Genomic DNA, 17,995 nt, shown 5'->3' with positions numbered 1-17,995 from the left:
CTTAACATAGTTTCATTTTGTATCTTTTTAGCCCTGATGAAGCCCTGCAAAGTGGGGCGAAACGTTGCAAAATAAATAGTTGTAAACTATTTTTGTTTCACATTTGACCGCAACCCTGACCATCTTCCTATATATGTTAATTTTATTTATATATAATACAATATTGTTTGATTGTAAAAATGGACGTCTAGATTATTATTTTTGTAAGTAAATAAACCTTATTAATATTTTTTTATTATTATTAGTATAAAAATAAAATTGAACCTGCCTACTGAAAAACAGGCTTATCGAAATTCCCGTACTTAAGGCTGGAAGGAAAACTATAACCTATAGCTGCTCCTAAAAGGTTACTGCAATTTCCAGTTTTAGTGCTCAAGTCCTCAAGTCTACTCTCGTTTTCTTCATTTTTAGCCCGCTTCAGTTTTTTAGTAGCGGACTCCGAACAGGCGCAATTAATGAAAATTTTATACACACTGTTAGCAGATGGGCTATCGTGGAGAATGTTCGGAAACGGCTTTTAAAACATCATCAGTAACTCCCAACCAGCCTTTATTAAAATTCGAAAGGAAACTCCAGAGGGAAAATGTTTTATAACTTTGGATTTATGAGAAGCCCAGAAGTTGATGGAGGATATTAAGAGTTCGGGGCCAGTTAATATTAATAGAAGTATTTTTAAGTTCCTGCTTTTTAGTGTAATATCGAAATTATCAATCCATCGATGAAAAAAGTTTAAATCTAAATATTGGAAGATTATTGATTGACCGTGTGTATAGATGAATGGAGTATAGTCCGGGTGCGGTCAAAAAACAAAACTCAAATAGTAGAAATATACTATTTTATTGAGCCAACGTTTCGCCCCACGTTGCAAGGCTGTTTTGACGGCAGTCAAAAATAAAGTGAGTCAAAAATTTAAATAAAAATCACTTTATTTTTGACTGCCGTCAAAACAGCCCTGACGAAGCCCTGCAACGTGGGGCGAAACGTTGGCTCAATAAAATAGTATAATTCTACTATTTGAGTTTGTTTTTTTTTTACCGCACCCGGACCATACTCCATTCATAAATCTAAATATGTTTCAATACCATTGAGAATTAGGTACGCAACATTTAAAATACCTTAACAATTGTTATTGCTTATGACTAATTGTCTTTTACAAAATCTGTGAAATACTTCAAAGTATAATCCATGTTATTAATCCCTTATTTAACGAGCATATTTTACCATATGTTGTAACTTATTAAATAAAATATATAATAAAATTATTTATTCGTGCCGAAGTTTTGACCTAAGTTTCAAGTTTTCATCAGGGAGGTTTCGGCAGTGGTACTTGCTGTAAAGCCAGCTATAAAAAAGCTATATTGTTATAAAAGAAATTGGAGTAATCATGAATGTTATATCAAAATACATGAATGAACAGTATCCCTGGAGGTCCAAAATAGCAATAAGGATCCCACAGGTTTGGTAATATCTTAAGTTTTTTTTTTAATTTTAAAAATAATCGAAAAGGTTAAAGAAAAATACCTCTACAAAATAATCAAACAAAACAAAAAAAAATAAAAATAATTATAATTTATGCCTTCTAGTTTGGAACTTTGGTTTGGTGAAATGTAGTCTTTTTTTGAACTTTTTCATATAACAGAGTGATTATTTTATGTTTTTATTGCGATTTTATACGATACGTTTTCATAAATTAAAACAGAAAAATAAATAGCTTATGCTGCTTTGATAATAATTACTGAACGAATACACAAACTTAAAATCCATTGTTTTTTCAATTGCTTGAAATAATAAACTTACGAATTATTACTCATGATTAAAAAAATGTAATACGAAAATTCAAGCTAGCTTTTTGCTAAGCTGCCACGTTGGATAGAGCTAGATTGATTTCCTTCTCTTAGTGAGTAATATCGCCTACACTCAGCACGCAAAGTTCACTGTTAACTTATCGAGGCATTCTTTCGATTAAGAGAGCGAGCTAGCCCAGAGTATACAGCTGGAGTACACAGCCTTCATGATCGATGTCGTTGCAGAAGTGATGATGTGATGGGTCGAACCTCCGGAGCCGGTTTCCTGTTCCGGGTCCACCAGTACCGGAAGCTGCGGGAGGAACAGGAGAGTCCTGACATGATGGCGTACCCTTGCACCCGCTGTGGCCATCTACAAACCTTCAATGTGAGTATTTATTGTAGTTGTATATTGTATATTGTAGATTGTATTTGTTCTTTGATAGGTCATCATAAGAGTCAACAGTCAGCACTAACGGGGATATTCAAGAACTTTAGTTTAACTTGTCAATGTATATTAAGTTGTGTTAATTGGAGAAATATTTCTTTCCTTTAGCCTCTTAAGACGATATAAAATTTAACATAGTTGGGAGCCTGTTAATTGGTCTGCTAAATGGAGAATGACGTCACGATCTCCACACCATTTTGTCTGTTGTCGTTTTGATAGGTTAGTTGTTAAAGTAAGGAGTAGGGTTACAAAACAAGTTGCACAGAAAATCTGCTAGGAGCTCCTCTGCATTTTTTTTTAAATTTATTTATTTTATACCAGATCGGCCTGGTGGGCCTTACATGGTTCATATAACCGTTACATTATATATATATATTTAGTTCATTATGAGGGGGGGAGGGTATAGTCTCGTACAAAAGACACCCCTGACTATATACGATGTTATAATTAAAAGAAAAAAAAAGATAGAAGCAAAATAATTAACAAAAAATAATGATATTGGTAGATTAACAAAACAAACAATTGTCTTCTAATGTTAGAAAGAAACAAGTTAATTTGAAAAAGGGACGAGAGAAGAGAAAAAATAAATAATGATTATAAATAAAATAGAGGTAGTGTGAATAATGAATTAATAAATAGAGAATTTATAACAGAATGTTCTGCAGCAGCCTGGGCTTCAGTCTTCGGGTTGAGGTTGGGTTTCCCAGGTTATAGGTCACTGCTCTTTTAACTGTCGGCAACTGGGAGTGGCATTTCATGAACCGTTTTTTGATGTAATCCTCTATTGACTCCATAATTATTAATTAAAAGTTAGTTTGATGTTGATTCCTCTGCATTTAAAATATAGTATGCAACTTCGCATTGGGCTGCTCGCAATCCTTTACTTATAACATTTAGCATGTTAAAGCTTTTTACATTTAACCCATTATGAATACCCCTATTTATGATCCCAGTGTAATTCAATTGTAATATAATGAAAAATAATATATCCATACCAACCATGAAGAATTTGATAAATCCAGTTAATTAGGTAACGAGTTATACAGTATAATATATCGATAATCATATTATATACACCTGCAAAATCTTGCAAGTACCCTAAAGAGCAAAATCATCATCCCTCAGATAGATAGATAGAATCAACAAAGATTCGAAAGAGCTGCATGTAGAAATAGTACAAGGGCCGGGAAGAAAAAAAGGCAGTGATCTCACCCCAATTTTTTATTACTTTAATGAAAACTAGGTAAATTGCTAGTCAAAATTGACGAGTCTGCCAAGTATAGGTAGGAGGAATAAAAAATGGCGGCTGTTTCAAAAACATTAATTTTTCATTCGGAGCTCTATATCTTAAAAACTGCCAACAACACTAGAACATTTAAGAGAACATTATTTAAAGAAGAGTAAATTTGCTGAAATATTAGCCCTAAAAGAGTTATTAATGTCCAATGTTTCACAAGATATAGCTTTTTAAAAAGCTTAATTTCTTTAAAATCATCTGAAAGATTAGTGGTTAGCTAATTTATTTTCAGAAATCTATATCTCAGGAACTATGAGACGTACAGATGTCTATTAGAACTCAAATTAAAGCTAGTTTAATGGACTATATAGAAGTTTATAGCCTTTACCTTCGTAGAAATAGTATTTTTCATTATATTTCCTAAAATAAATTGATTTATAGTTGTTAGTTTGATTTATGAAAAACTTCATTTCAAAAACCATTGGACGAACAGATTTCTGTTAGCGCTCAAACTAAAGCTAGTTAGACTTACTACAAAATAGTTTATTATGTTTATCTTTGTAGGAGCAGTAGTTTTTATGATATTTGACAAAATATACTCACAAAATTTTAATTTATAGTTGTTCGTATAAAATGTTGGATTTTTGAAAAAATATATCTCTAGATCCATAAGACGCACATATGTCTGCCAACACTCAAAATAAAGGAAATTTAACTTACTACAAAGTAGTTTATGACACTTATTTTCGTAGGGGGTAGTAGTTTTTATGATATTCACCTATAAATATAAATTTGGCAAATGAAAATTTGTCCGAACTTCATGTAAACTATTACTCCTATGAAGATAAACATCTTAAAATGCTTTATAGCTCATTAAACTAGCTTTAATTTGAGTACTAATAGACATCTGTACATCGAATGATTTTTTAGTTATAGATTTTTCAAAATAAATTCAACAACTACTGATCTTTAAGTATGTATGGGACGATACAACATTTTTATGAAATGTTGCTTTTTAAAAAGTTATATCTCGAAAACTATTTAACGTAAATAACTCTATTAGGGTTCATATTTTAGCAAACATTTATATTTCATTAACAAATGGAAGTGCTCTCCCGGTCAAATATGTTTATAATTTCATTTTTAGGATTGTTCTTAGACAGAAAATAATAAATGAATTATAATGATTGATAATTATAATTTTCAATATTTAATGCAGTGAATTCGTTTTTATTTTTAAGTAATACCTGTTGAACAGATTCGATACTTCGGACTCCATCTTGACAAGAGACTTACTTGGAATCCACACACAGGACTGAAACGACAAGAAACTGCTCGTAGATTCCGATTGCTACAATTGCTCTAAACTTCCCATTCACTACAAAATATTAGCATACACTACAATAATCAGACCAATTTGGACATATGGAATTGAGCTCTGGGGCTCCACCAAACCATCAAATTCTTCCCGCATCCAATCGTTACAATCCAAAATCCTTGATGCTCCTAATTACGTCACCAATAAACTCATTCACAAAGACCTTAACATCCCATTCGTTGCAGATTTGACCCAAAACAGATATGCGTCTTTTCATTCCAAACTCCTTAACCATCCTAACCCATTAATTCTTAATATTTTATCCTTAACAATCCCTGATAATCCTCCGAAGTGTCTGAAGAGAAGATGGCCACGGGACCTTCTAATTTAAATTAATGTTTGAAGTACCACCAATGGGTGGTTCCTTCCCAAGATTTTCAAGAGTATATGAAACATACAACATATTTACCTATTGTATTATTTTGTACAGTTGTAAATTACATTAATTAAATAATTAAAAAAAAAATTTAAGTAATATATAACGCATTCTCTGTTCATGTAACAAAGGAATGTTGAGTTGATATTTCCCTCCGCTCTCAACATCAACTCGATCGTTATCACAAAAGCTATCGAGTCAGCTCCTGCTATCGATACCTGATCTGTGAAATATCGAATGGTAGAGTCCTGTATAGAGACTGAACCGTGGCTGTTAGCGGTGTTCCAAACTGTTTACACAAGATAGTAGATAGTAGACTGTAGATAGTAGAGATAGCCCTCCAATACTGACAGAGATAGTGAACCCGTTCTCTCTTCAGAATACTATCGACCCTTCTGTTTTGTACTCTACCTCAACTCTTATCAGCTACAATACCTGTTCTTATCAGTGCATAAATTAGGCACCAGCATAAAGCTCTTCTACCTACCTGACGAAAGATATGGCTTCTCTAATTCTCACCATAATTTCAATTTAGTACAACGTAGTGTTATATTTCGAAGGAGCTACTCAGTTATTAAACTAGATTAGATAATTATTGAACGTGGATATATAAATAAAAAAAATAATAATAATAATCTCTCACTGATGTTAACGTTCATTTATACTTATGTATATGTTTTCAATGTTGTTATAAAGCAGTCAACTCAAACACAGAATAAATATCTATAAAAACAAAACAAAATATATACTAACGTCTGTTTCTTTGACCATTAACTGATTTGATACTATATGTTTCAACCATCCTCCTTCGAGGACTCGAGGATCTACTTTAAACTGCAAAAATCGAGGTGAAATATTACAATTTATTTATTATTATTTACTAATTCCAATATAGTTAGGAAAACTACTAGTTGACCCTACTTAAGCCCTCATGAATCTTAAACGTAGGCCGTTGCTATAAGATAAAACTACTAAAGAGGCTGCTATAATGAACGTTCCACCATTCCAAATTTACGAGCCGAAAGACATAAAGTCATTTTTAAGGAACAGAATCCGATAAAGTTGGGATTCAATGTGGGCTGACGTTGACACTCACCAATAAACAAAGAAATGTTTTAAAAAAAACACACAAAAGTGGACAAGTGCCATAAGGGAAAACAGAAGAGAAGAAGTGGTTGTTGCAAGAGTAAGAATAGGACATTCCAAATTAACACATCTCCACTTAATCACAAAAGTGGACCAACCTATATGCCAAACCTGTCAGTACCCATTATCGATAAAGCATATAATTGATGAATGTTCATCAAGTCTTCGAAAATAATAAAATTCCTCGTACAAGAGAATTGGCCCTTAAAGACACAACTTTATACTAAAATATAATCCACCAATATCGACCAGTGTAAAAAGGAAATAGTCTATATTCAACTATCAAATGTCAAAGACAAGAAGATAAATAAAGTAAAAAGAGTGTAATAACCTAGATGTTGATCGCCCTGAATAAAAATCTAATCTATACCTAAGTGTGTTTTCATTTGAGTAACCGAACAGTCAATCTTCCTTCTGTACTCCAAATACATTATGAATGCTTTGAGGAAAGCTTGGTTTTTCATTATGGCGTTGCATTATATATCAAATATTTGACCGTATATGAGTGAAGAAAAAACGGTTTATTACGAACCAACATTGAACTAAATGTGGGCCGAAACGTAAGCTTAATTTTTAATGTGCTTGTTCTTTTGAGTAACCAACTCTACCATCTCTCTTAGTCCAAATATCTGTGAAGAGCTTGATTTCCCATTACGATATTGCTCTACGTACCAAAAAAACTCATTTTAGATATAAAAAAAAATTATTAAACACATATTTTTGAAATACAAATGGGTGATTTACTTTCGGTCAACTTGAGAGGAATTTATCTAGTGTACAGTGCACCAGGAATTGTTATCTTGTTCTTTGTTCTTAGCCCTGATGAAGACCTGAAATTCTGGCTGAAACGTCGGCACTAGTAAATAGCTTTTTATTTATTTATTTTATCTTCCGTCACCACACCCCAATCATATTCTCCTCATTTAGATTAATAATATTGAAGCCCGATCTAAAAAAACCCAACCCATGAAAGATACATCTGCAAATAATGTTATAAATTATTTTCTACTACACATAACACGGAAATGCATTTATGTGCATCTAATTAGATTGGTTAAGTAACGATTATGACATCTTTATACCTTTCGTTTGGTTTTTCATCTAAAAATCCGTAACACTAAAAATATATAATACTAATTATAGAACATAAAGTTCTGCATTGAATGAGTGTCTTAGACATTGCAAGTAGTAGAAATAGAAATGGCTTTGCAGGACCGACTATAGAGGGCAGACCGTTAGCTTTGTCCGGTGTCTGCTGCACAGGTGCATCTTGCACTGCACCTCCAACTGCACAACTTCTTTTGTATTTGTTGTTTAGAATATTGTGAAGAATTCGCAATAACAGAGTATTAATTGTATTTACATAATTAACTTAAAAGAGTATTAAGTTATTAATTGAAGTTACCATCTGAATTAGCCATTAGATATATTGGATCGAATATCATTTATTTATATAATGGTCATGTTGTAATTAAAGAAAAGTAAATAAAAAGTAGATTATTGGCAGCCACAGGTTCATGCCACTACATGAGCTAGCTCCATCTCATCTTCCAACAAAAGGCTGAAACGGTTTCAGGTACAGATGGCTAATGAAATGGCCTTGTACATTAAGGGTTTATTATCTAAATATTTATTTACATTTAGTGTAGCCCAGTGAGCTATGAGCTCAGTGCTGGCCATTTCATTAAGATGCTTACTAATTATAAACTAATCAAGACGGCCTAGGGCTGAGCAAGTGATTAGGAAGGCAGCGGGATAAGCAAAAAGGCCAAGTTGGCAGGACTGGATAGAACAATAGGACATTAGGGACAGAGCAGCGGTAAATCCAAGTCCTCCAGTCTTCTCTGTCTGGAGCTGGAGGGTTAATTAACTGACCGCTGGCTGGACAATGGCTTCATATTTAGGTCTAACGAACGGCTGCTCTCTGCGATTGTGATATAGTGCTCTCTGCTCTGTCTGTCTTGGTAGGAGTAACTTGAACGGATGGGAGGTTTACACTGTGACAGTTGGTTGCAATTGCCTTCTGTGTAAACCATGAAATCTCTGTCTTAGAAGTATAGTCGTTCTACTACCACATCTAAACGCCTTACAAACACTAAACACCAACCTTCTAGCTAAGCGATACTAGTGACAATTTTGTGAATTAGTGATTTTTTTTTACCTCAACCAAACTTACGCATCTATATTTGCAAAATTGTGAAATCATTAACAGGGGCCCGGAAAGTAACGTCGTTTTAGCGCATGTCACATTTTGATTTTCACTTTTTAGCTCATTGTGTACATCAAAGCTGAGCGAAAGACATGCCTAGATTTATTTGTAAATAAATACCGGTGCTAATCCGGCATAGCATGCTTTTTTGAATTTCGCATGGACAGTTAATGCCAACAAATTCTGCAATATTTAACCAAATGAAGACGTTCGTAAATGCCAGAGGTGGTGTTCTAGTTCAAATTCACTAATTTTTCTTTTTCCGACTCATGTTGATCAGTATGACAACAGTATTAGTGACGTGTTAAGTGGAAGCAAATCCGTGTCAGCCAATCCAGGAATTTTCTAAATGGCAAATGATTTGCAAATATGGATCATTTCCAAAATGCCATATCTATCTATTTTTCTCAACCTCAACCCCCCAAAAAAAATCCCGATCGATAGAGTTCAATGTTGATCGATCGAGCGTTTTTTTTGGACAATATATGGTAAGAAGTTGTTAATTAATAATTTAATAATTTAATACCCTCAGTTATTGATTAAAAAAAAAAAACTCGTTAAGTATTTTTGTGTCTTATAATTTATGTTTGGGCAGTGTTAAAAAGCAAAAAGTCTCTTATTTGAAAAATTGTAATTTTTATTCTTTCTTATCCGAATAGCAATACGGAGGGCCATCCGCAGCTTAGGTGGTTGAGGTGCAGTTCTTAGCAACCTGAGAACTGAGTGTGGCACCGGTTCCAATTCCGCCTTGGGCGTGAATCCCCCCATCATGGTTAGAATAGGATGGCGACTACTAGATAACCCCCTGTATGTCAGAAATGATCAGGAAGGGATTCATAAGAAAAAAAAATTGCTATAATGTCAACTCCTTAATGCACATAGTTCCAGGTTCATTTTGATCAAGTTCAATTTTATTTTATTTTTTGGGCAGTTCTTCTTTCAGCCCATATGTTAATGCTCTAATGTTCCTATGGCGTTTTATTTCAATTTTGAAATAAACCGAATTGTTTTTGGTGCAGAATTTGTCAAAAAAACATTTACTTTTGAAAAGTGGATAGATTAACTTTTGATGAGAAACTACTCATATTGCTGGTTCGGAAGAACAGTTGTAAATTGTATCACTTGGAAATTGTCTTTATTGTGTTGGTTGGTTCATAAATGCATTCACTTAATGCTTCTCAATAGAAATAAAATTCTACTTTAAAATTTGCCTAGACAGAAATTTTTATGTATAATTATACCATTTTACAAAAATCTAGTAAATCTATTTTTGGTCCCACTAACACTGTACAGTAAATTTCTCAAAATTTTTAAGTTGCGTCATTATTATTCCAGGGCAGTGATATAATAATCTGTATTTATTATATCTATTTTTTTGACTATAAAAGGCGAAATTTTATTTTAAAAAAGGTTTCGATAGATACTCTGAAGAAAAAAATGCTCCCCAACATTTCATCCCGCATTAGATTAATTCCTGAAGAAAGAATATATATAAACCTTATTTATAATCTTAATATTTTCTTGAGACTGGTAATTTTTTAAATACATAATTCAAACTCTATCCATTATTGTCTCAAAACTTTTTATTTCTCTTATACGTCCAATGTTTCGGCCTATCCGGCCATCTTCAGTGACAATCTACTACAAAACAGTTTCTATTGCATGTATAATCCTACAAACAATTTAAAATACTTAACATTATTATTTATAATTTATCTTACCTCAATACCACTTTGAAACCATATAATTTAACAACTCTAAACTTCATGCAGACTATTCTGCCCAGGTCAAAAATATCAATATCTATGAAACATTAAAAACATTAGGTAAAAATATTTTTTTTTTTTGTTAATAAGTATATCCCACATATGTTTAATTATCTAATTAGTCAATTATCAATTAAAAACAAAGTCAATTTATTTATCTGCAGACACTGTTCCTTAAAACTTTTATCACAACAATGCTTGTAACCTTCCTCCACAGAGTTCAAGCTATTGAGACTATAATGGATAGAGTTTGAATTATTTATTTAATATATATACCATTCATGGAAACTTTACAACACAACAAACAATCAATTAAAACAGTTCTTTTAGTATTAAATTACTTATATCTGAGAAAAAAAAAATTTAATTGAAAAAGCTCAGAACTATTTTAATACAGTGAATGGAGATATCAAAGATTCCCTAGACCAATTTCACAAAGGTCTGTTTCGGTTGAAGGCTCATCTCCTGAACTCCTCTGATAAAAAGATTATCATAACTCTGTACCTTCCAGGACTCCTAGCTATTTTTACTTTTATGTTTGTTAATATAATATACATTTGTTATTATTTCACAATATTTCTAGGCATGTAAACATTTTAACTATAATTTGGATATTAAATGTTATATGACTATTTTTGTGTGTGTTTATTTATTAAAAATACAAACAATGAATCTATATAAATAATTGAAAACATATGACATGGAAAATTATCTGTCTGTCAAAGACTGTGTAAAATTTTAACTAAATACATAAACTTTAAAAACATTTTTTCAACCAGTCAATGATTTAAGTAATTATATTCAATAATCAAAGCAATAATATCGATCTTGTAACAATTGTGGTATGGCATTAATACCTCACACAGTAACCAACAGCTAAGAACTCTCCAGTAAGAGCCTTTTAATAAATTGAGTAATTGTTCTGGAGAGCAAGTTCGCTGCCCAAAATATTTTATTATAATTTCACTATACTTGGGCCAGATTTTCAAAAGGAGTGAATGGCATCCAATTTTTCATCGAAGTAACAGATCGGGCTGTTATAAGATTATTTAAAAAATTGTTTTTTTTTAATATTGGTGTTTTCTTCAATGTGTCATAATATGTTTTCAAATTCAAAGAGTTATGTCTCTTGAAATGGCAATAAATTAAAAAAAAAAAGAAAGAAATTATAACAATAATAAAAACAATTGAAATATCAAATATAAATCCTAACATCTAAGGAAATTAAATATGAAAAATTGGCCCTTGATGACTATTGGGTCTTACGCTCTAAAGCCCTAAGGAAAGAATAACAAAAAAATTATTTGTTGGTATTTTGCAAAGGTTGCGATCCTAATATCATTATAATATTCAGAGGTCCTTAGAGTCCTTGCCGACCCGACCTCTTGTTCCTTCCTTCCGGTACATTACACCCTAATGACCGGGCCAACGAGGAATCCGGACCGGAGGATTGTTGGAATAGTTCTCTGCGGTTCCTCTCCTCCGGTCTTCGCTGTTCCGTGTCCTTCGCCATCGCAATAGAATTAATAAACGCCAAAAATATTAGGCCTTTTCGGAACTCGAAGAATCCGATAAATATTCAGGAGCTCTTGGATGGTTGCTTCTGTCGCAAAATATTTGGAAGGCTTTGGTATTTCGTGACCTGTCCCACGAGGGCCAGTTCGGGTTCAGTAGAAATATATTGGTTAAAATATCTTCCTATCAATAACAGCCTACACTTATCTTTACGACTCTTCGTTAATAAAATATTTTATGTATTTATGTATGATGTAATCTCATTTCCTAAATACTGTTTCCTTGCCCAGGAACACATTAAGCTTCATTCCAGCCAAAGAATATTACTTATTCATTATTATTTTTTTTAAGAGGGCAAATCTATACAGGGTGAAGAAAGCGTATATAGTAGAGGTATTCATGATATTGTTTTAAATGTAAAATGTTTTACCATGTTAAATGTTATAAGTATAGGATTGTGAGCGGTCCTATTTAAAGTCATGTTAAATGGTAAATGCATAAGAGCTCCTAGCGGATTTTCTGAGCAACTTGTTTAGTAACCTTTCCTTCCATAACTTGTTTACTTTTAAGTTTTGATTACAGTAATTTATGACAATATATCTAAAATAAGTGAAGAGTAGAAGTGTAAAAGTTTGGCTATTGATTCTATTTTTTAAAAGGTCCAAAACATAAGACAAAACAAAAGAAAAAAAAGAAACACAAACTACCAGTAAGTAACCTAACACGACAACAAATAAAACGAGGACGAAATCTCAGCTGGTCTGTTTCGTGACGTCATTCTCCATTTAACAGACCTAGTAACAGACTCTCAACTTTGTTATATGTTAAATCGTTTTAACATGGTAAAAGAATGAAATATTTCTCCATTTAACATAAGTTTTTCCATTTAACACGCTTTAGTATGTTAAACTAAAGATCATGAATACCCCTAGGATAAAGTGGCTGAGGTAGTGTATGTTATTTACAAGCTGTAGAACGTTTTGAAATCGAAATGGTTCTTCCTCCAATACATTTGTATTTTGGATTCGATGGAAGGAACTATCTAAGGAGACTGTAAGTATGTGGCATATGTAAGATCACTGGAACTCCATTCCATCTAACATACGTCATGTACCAACCCTTCTCTCGTTTAAAACTCTTAAATTTAACAAACCGTTTACTTCACCAATCTAATCCAATATAATACCATTACAGATGTAACTACCTGTTTGTATTGTTTTCTAGGTATATGGCAAGTTAGATTTTTAATTTTTTTCTTATCTTTATTTAAAATTATTTATATGTTTTTAACATAAGTTATTATGTGTGGCCACACTGTTTTTTGGCCAATATATGTTATTGTAAAATTAAAATTACGTTTGTAATTGTTCTCAAGGGACCTAGTCTCAGAATAACAAACTATTTTTCATTTAATTTCAAATTATTAATTGACGGTTTCTGTGGCCTCGAACGTTCTGAAATAAAACTAAATCGGATTTTCTCTTTAGGAAGTCTGGTAAGTCAATTCATAAAATTTTTTTGAGGTTAATAAAATTAACTTAATAAATTAAAAATTTATATTAAATTATCATATTATAGTACAACGTTTCGGGACCACTGTCCCATATTGTACTTTAAACCTACAACAATAATAAACCATCATAATAACAATCTTCATCATTAAATAAAAAAAAACACGGACAGAATATGATCACTATGGTGATTATATAAGTATCAGAACCGGTCTATACAATAATAATAATTTACAAAATAAGCTGTTCAACATGAAAGACAAAGTTGATAAGATGGAAAAATTAAATGCAATTTATAAGATAGATTGTAAAAATTATGAAAAAGTATACATTGGTGAAACATCTAAAAAACTGGAAACTAGAATCAAGCAACATGTAACCAATTGTAGAAACGTTAAAAATATAAATTGCACTGCTCTGGCCTACCACAGCATAAAATTGAACCATGAATTCAACTTTTAAAACCCAAAAATAATAGATACAGTAAAAAATACAAAATGCAGAAGATTTCTGGAAGTCCTACATATAACAAAACACAGGAAAATACAAAACTGACACTAAACACTTAAATACACATTACGCCGACAATATAAGTAGACTCAAAATATAAACATAAAAATCAGAAGAAATAAACGGGCTTAGAAAAAAAATCACTAAGTTTATTGTTAAATACAAAGCAGGACATTAAAAAAGCAGGGAGTTAACCAAACAGCATACTGGACATGAGATAAGGTCCAAAGAGGTAGCAAGAAATATAGAGTAATGGATGTGCTAAGGAGAAGTAAAGAATCCACAAATAAGTAATGGTAGTAAAGTGAGAATAGTGTAAAGATGTGACATGATTCCCTAAATGAAATTCAAATTATGCGGTGAATATAATTGTATGAATTATAATACATAAGGATGAAGTTTGTTATTATGGTGGTTTATAATTGTTGTAGGTTTAAAGTACATGAATATGGGACAGTGGTACCGAAACGTTGTACTATAATATGTTAATTTAAAATAAATTACATTCAATTGGAAGTTTATTAACTTAAAAAAAAATTTATGAAAACTGAATCGGTATAATTATCTTGCAATAATTATAAAATATTTTTATTATGTGCTTTACAATATAACATTAAAAATTTGTAAATAAACAAACAATACCCGTGAGTCATACTGATTGCATTAAATGACCTCTGTTTTGAGTTAGTTATACTTATATTTAATTTTTATTATTTGAGTTCGTTTTTCGTTTATAAGATCAGCTTTTGAATACGTTATTTGAAGAATGTAAAGCAGATGTTTAAGGAGTGAACCCCATTATTAAGTTAATGAACATCTGTTTGTTGTTGAACTGGATTTAGGGCTGCAGATGTTTGTGCAGGTGTGTTTTGGAATATGCTTAGCCATCTTAAAACGGCCTGTATGCATGCGCTATATCTTAAGATGGGTGGATAAAGTAGTATAAGTCATTAAGTGCACGAAATAGCGCTTTTGCGTTTTGTTGAACGTTTTGAAACTCAGATTTATAGCAGTTTACCTCTAAAAATTGTTATTATTATAAAAAAATTAAGTACAACACGGTAGTGCAAAGGATAATATTTAATTTAAAAAAATTATTGTTTTCTAATATTGTTGTGTATCCATTTTGAATTAAATAAAGATTAATTGATTTTATTTTATGTATATAGGAAGAAAAAATATTGCTGATTGCATGAAATGAGTTTAAATATATTAAAAATTATAAACGACAATAGATGCTTCCAGTAAAGTATGTCAAAATATATTTTAAAAGGAAAAAACTAGCCAGATTCTTTTTTATCCTCTTCCGATACTCTTTTGTGATTTAAAAAAAAATAAAGACTCATGTAAAATGAAAATTTTTAGAATAATATCATTTGCATTTGATCAATACAGAGAATCTCTTTATATACACAGGCAATAGAACAACAAAAGGTTTTGTATATCCAAAAGCATTGTGAAATTACACTTATTAGAAACATGTGCTTTTTTTTTTTTCATCTTTTACATTTGTCCAGGCGGGGCCACAGTAATGCATGGTCGGATGCAGTTATAAGTTCTACATATGGTGGTAGTTGACAGTAGCTATCAAAGCAATGACGGCTGCTTTAACATTACTTGCAACATATGGTTAGTCAGTGAATTCTCCTTCATCAACCTCATCAGCTGTACATTTCGTTACTGACTCACTGTTGTGATAGTACAGTCACGACAGAAAACTTTCACCTTTGAAAATGGCATCTAGCAAAAATTCTTTAATTTTTAGTCTAAGAATTTCTGATCTACATCAAGATCCTTTTCTAGACTAAATTTTCAGAATTAATTCTAGATAGAGCTGTAAAATTAATACAAATAGAACATTAGTGGAAATTTGTTATGATTCTAAACGCTTAACTAAATTATCTTCAATTCGATGGATTGGCCCAGACTCCCGTTAAGATAAATATGTGATAATGTATTGAAGTTAACTACCTCTATATTTGAAATTGAAGTCAAACATTCTATAATAGAGGGCGGTAGCGTATCGTGGACAGAAAGTAGACTTGGGAGGGTCTGTTATGGTTTGTGCTTATGGTGGTGTTGCTTTAGGCTCCAAGTTGAACCATAATCTTCTTATGATATTATCCAGTTAGCTTAACTTCCAATTCACTCCTATATGGTTTGAATTATCATCGCTTTCCCTTTATTCACAATTTATAAGTACCTAGGATCAATTTATTTATAGTCAAAGGTAAATATATATATATGTTATAACCCATAAGTTTAATTTATTTTTCTAATGTGAAATGAATAAATAAGGCCTCGCGAAGCCTTATTTCCAAAATTGTTGTTTTTTTGACGAGAAATAATCCAGGAGGCTTTTATTTCTCTGATGATTTATAGGATATATCGCGAAGAGAATTTTTTAAGGTCAGAAAGAAGTAATAATCAGATGGAACGAGATCTGAAGAGTATGCAGGATGTGGTAAAAACATCCTAATAAAACTGAAAGAGCTTTTCTCTTACAATATGTGGTGTTGTGTTGTCATAATGAAAAACATCGCCTCGTTGGTTCATTAATTCTGGCCATTTTTTTTTTTATAGCAGCTTGCAATTATTCTAGTTGAATTTTTTATATAAGTATTAAAGTTTTATAATTTAAGTTCTAATTTCTCTCTCTAAATATTTTAGAACGATTGCAAGAGTTATAGCACCATCCCCATATACGGTGCAAATTTTAGATATTCTTTAAACTATCACCAGTTTTGAAACAATGAAGCATGCCATGCCGTAAATGTCGCCTTTCCCTAGATTTACTGTAACTTAACTTGAACAAGATGGCAGCATTAACCGCAGACCTGACCATCCTAAGAAAATAAATAAATAAACTCATCAAATTTTTCCTAAAATTATTATTACAGTTTTGTTGTCGAAGTTATTTGCTTCATATTTCAGTTGAAGTCAAAAGAATATATATATATATATATATATATAAATATATTATTTAAACATTAAACAGACTCTATCATTATATAAAAGAAAGAGGAGCACATACAAATATTTAATCGTTTAAAAAAGAAACAAGTACATTTTAAAACTCTATTGATTAGGTGTAAATACATTATTTCAAATCTCGTTAATTAACGTTAGAAGTTTATTTTTGATTTGACATAGTATAAATATATATTCATTTAGACATCATTAGTGTAGATAATTAAATTTAAAAATTTCTGATAAAAGTTTTAGATGGAAAGTTGAATTTATATATTTACTCCTTGGTCCCATCCTCTACACCGTCTATACAGCTGACATTCCAACCAATTCTAACACTATCCTCACCACGTATGCCGATGACACATGTGTGCTAGATGTTAATAATAACCCATTAATTGTATCCCAAAATCTGCAATCCCATATCACAGCCCTCGAAGAATGGTGTTGTAATTGGAGGATTAAGATAAATCCGAACAAATCCCATCAAATCACCTTTACCCTTCGTCGTAAACCTGCCGACTGCTCTACAGTTTCATTTAATAGTGTTACTCTTACCCCTGTCGAACAGAACCTTGGACTACATTTGGACAAACGATTAACCTGGAATCCTCACACTAGGCTGAAGACAGGAAACTGCACGACGATTTCGACTATTACAGCACTTAATAGAAAAACGGTCTAAACTTCCAACACATTACAAAAGACTGATCTACATGACTGTAATAAGGCTAATCTGGACATATGTAGTTGAGCTTTGGGGCTCCACTAAACCTTCGAATTCCTCTAGTATCCAATCCTTACAATCCAAAATCCTTCGTAAAATCCTCTATGCTCCTTACTTTGTCACAAATAAAATCATACATAAAGATCTTAATGTTCCCTATGTAACCGATCTTGCCCGAACCAGATATCTCTCTTCCCATTATAAACTCTCTGACCAATAAAACCCCCTAGTTTCTAACCTAGCATCCTCTTCCATTTCTGACAATCCTCCGAGGTGCCTGAAAAGAAGATGGCCACGAGACCAGCTAATGTAAAATGTCATAACCCTTAGATTGCTACCAATGGGTAGTTTCTCTACACGCCTGTAACACTCCAATTTAACTTAGATCAGATTTACTAAATGTATTTTAATGTACAGT

At 31.9% G+C, this 17,995-nt stretch overlaps 1 protein-coding gene across 1 annotated transcript in view; it reads left to right on the top strand.

Moving 5' to 3' along the window:
* LOC106677614 (EGFR adapter protein) overlaps nucleotides 1–17,995 on the top strand; it is a gene marked incomplete at its 5' end in the record, with an annotated part of 690,819 nt that overhangs the window by 457,914 nt on the left and 214,910 nt on the right.

Source organism: Halyomorpha halys, unplaced genomic scaffold (genome assembly GCF_000696795.3).
Source record: "Halyomorpha halys isolate HHAL.00 unplaced genomic scaffold, Hhal_1.1 Scaffold105.1, whole genome shotgun sequence".
In the NCBI taxonomy this organism is placed as follows: Eukaryota; Metazoa; Arthropoda; class Insecta; order Hemiptera; family Pentatomidae; genus Halyomorpha; species Halyomorpha halys.
This window is presented reverse-complemented; position numbering and strand designations above follow the sequence as displayed.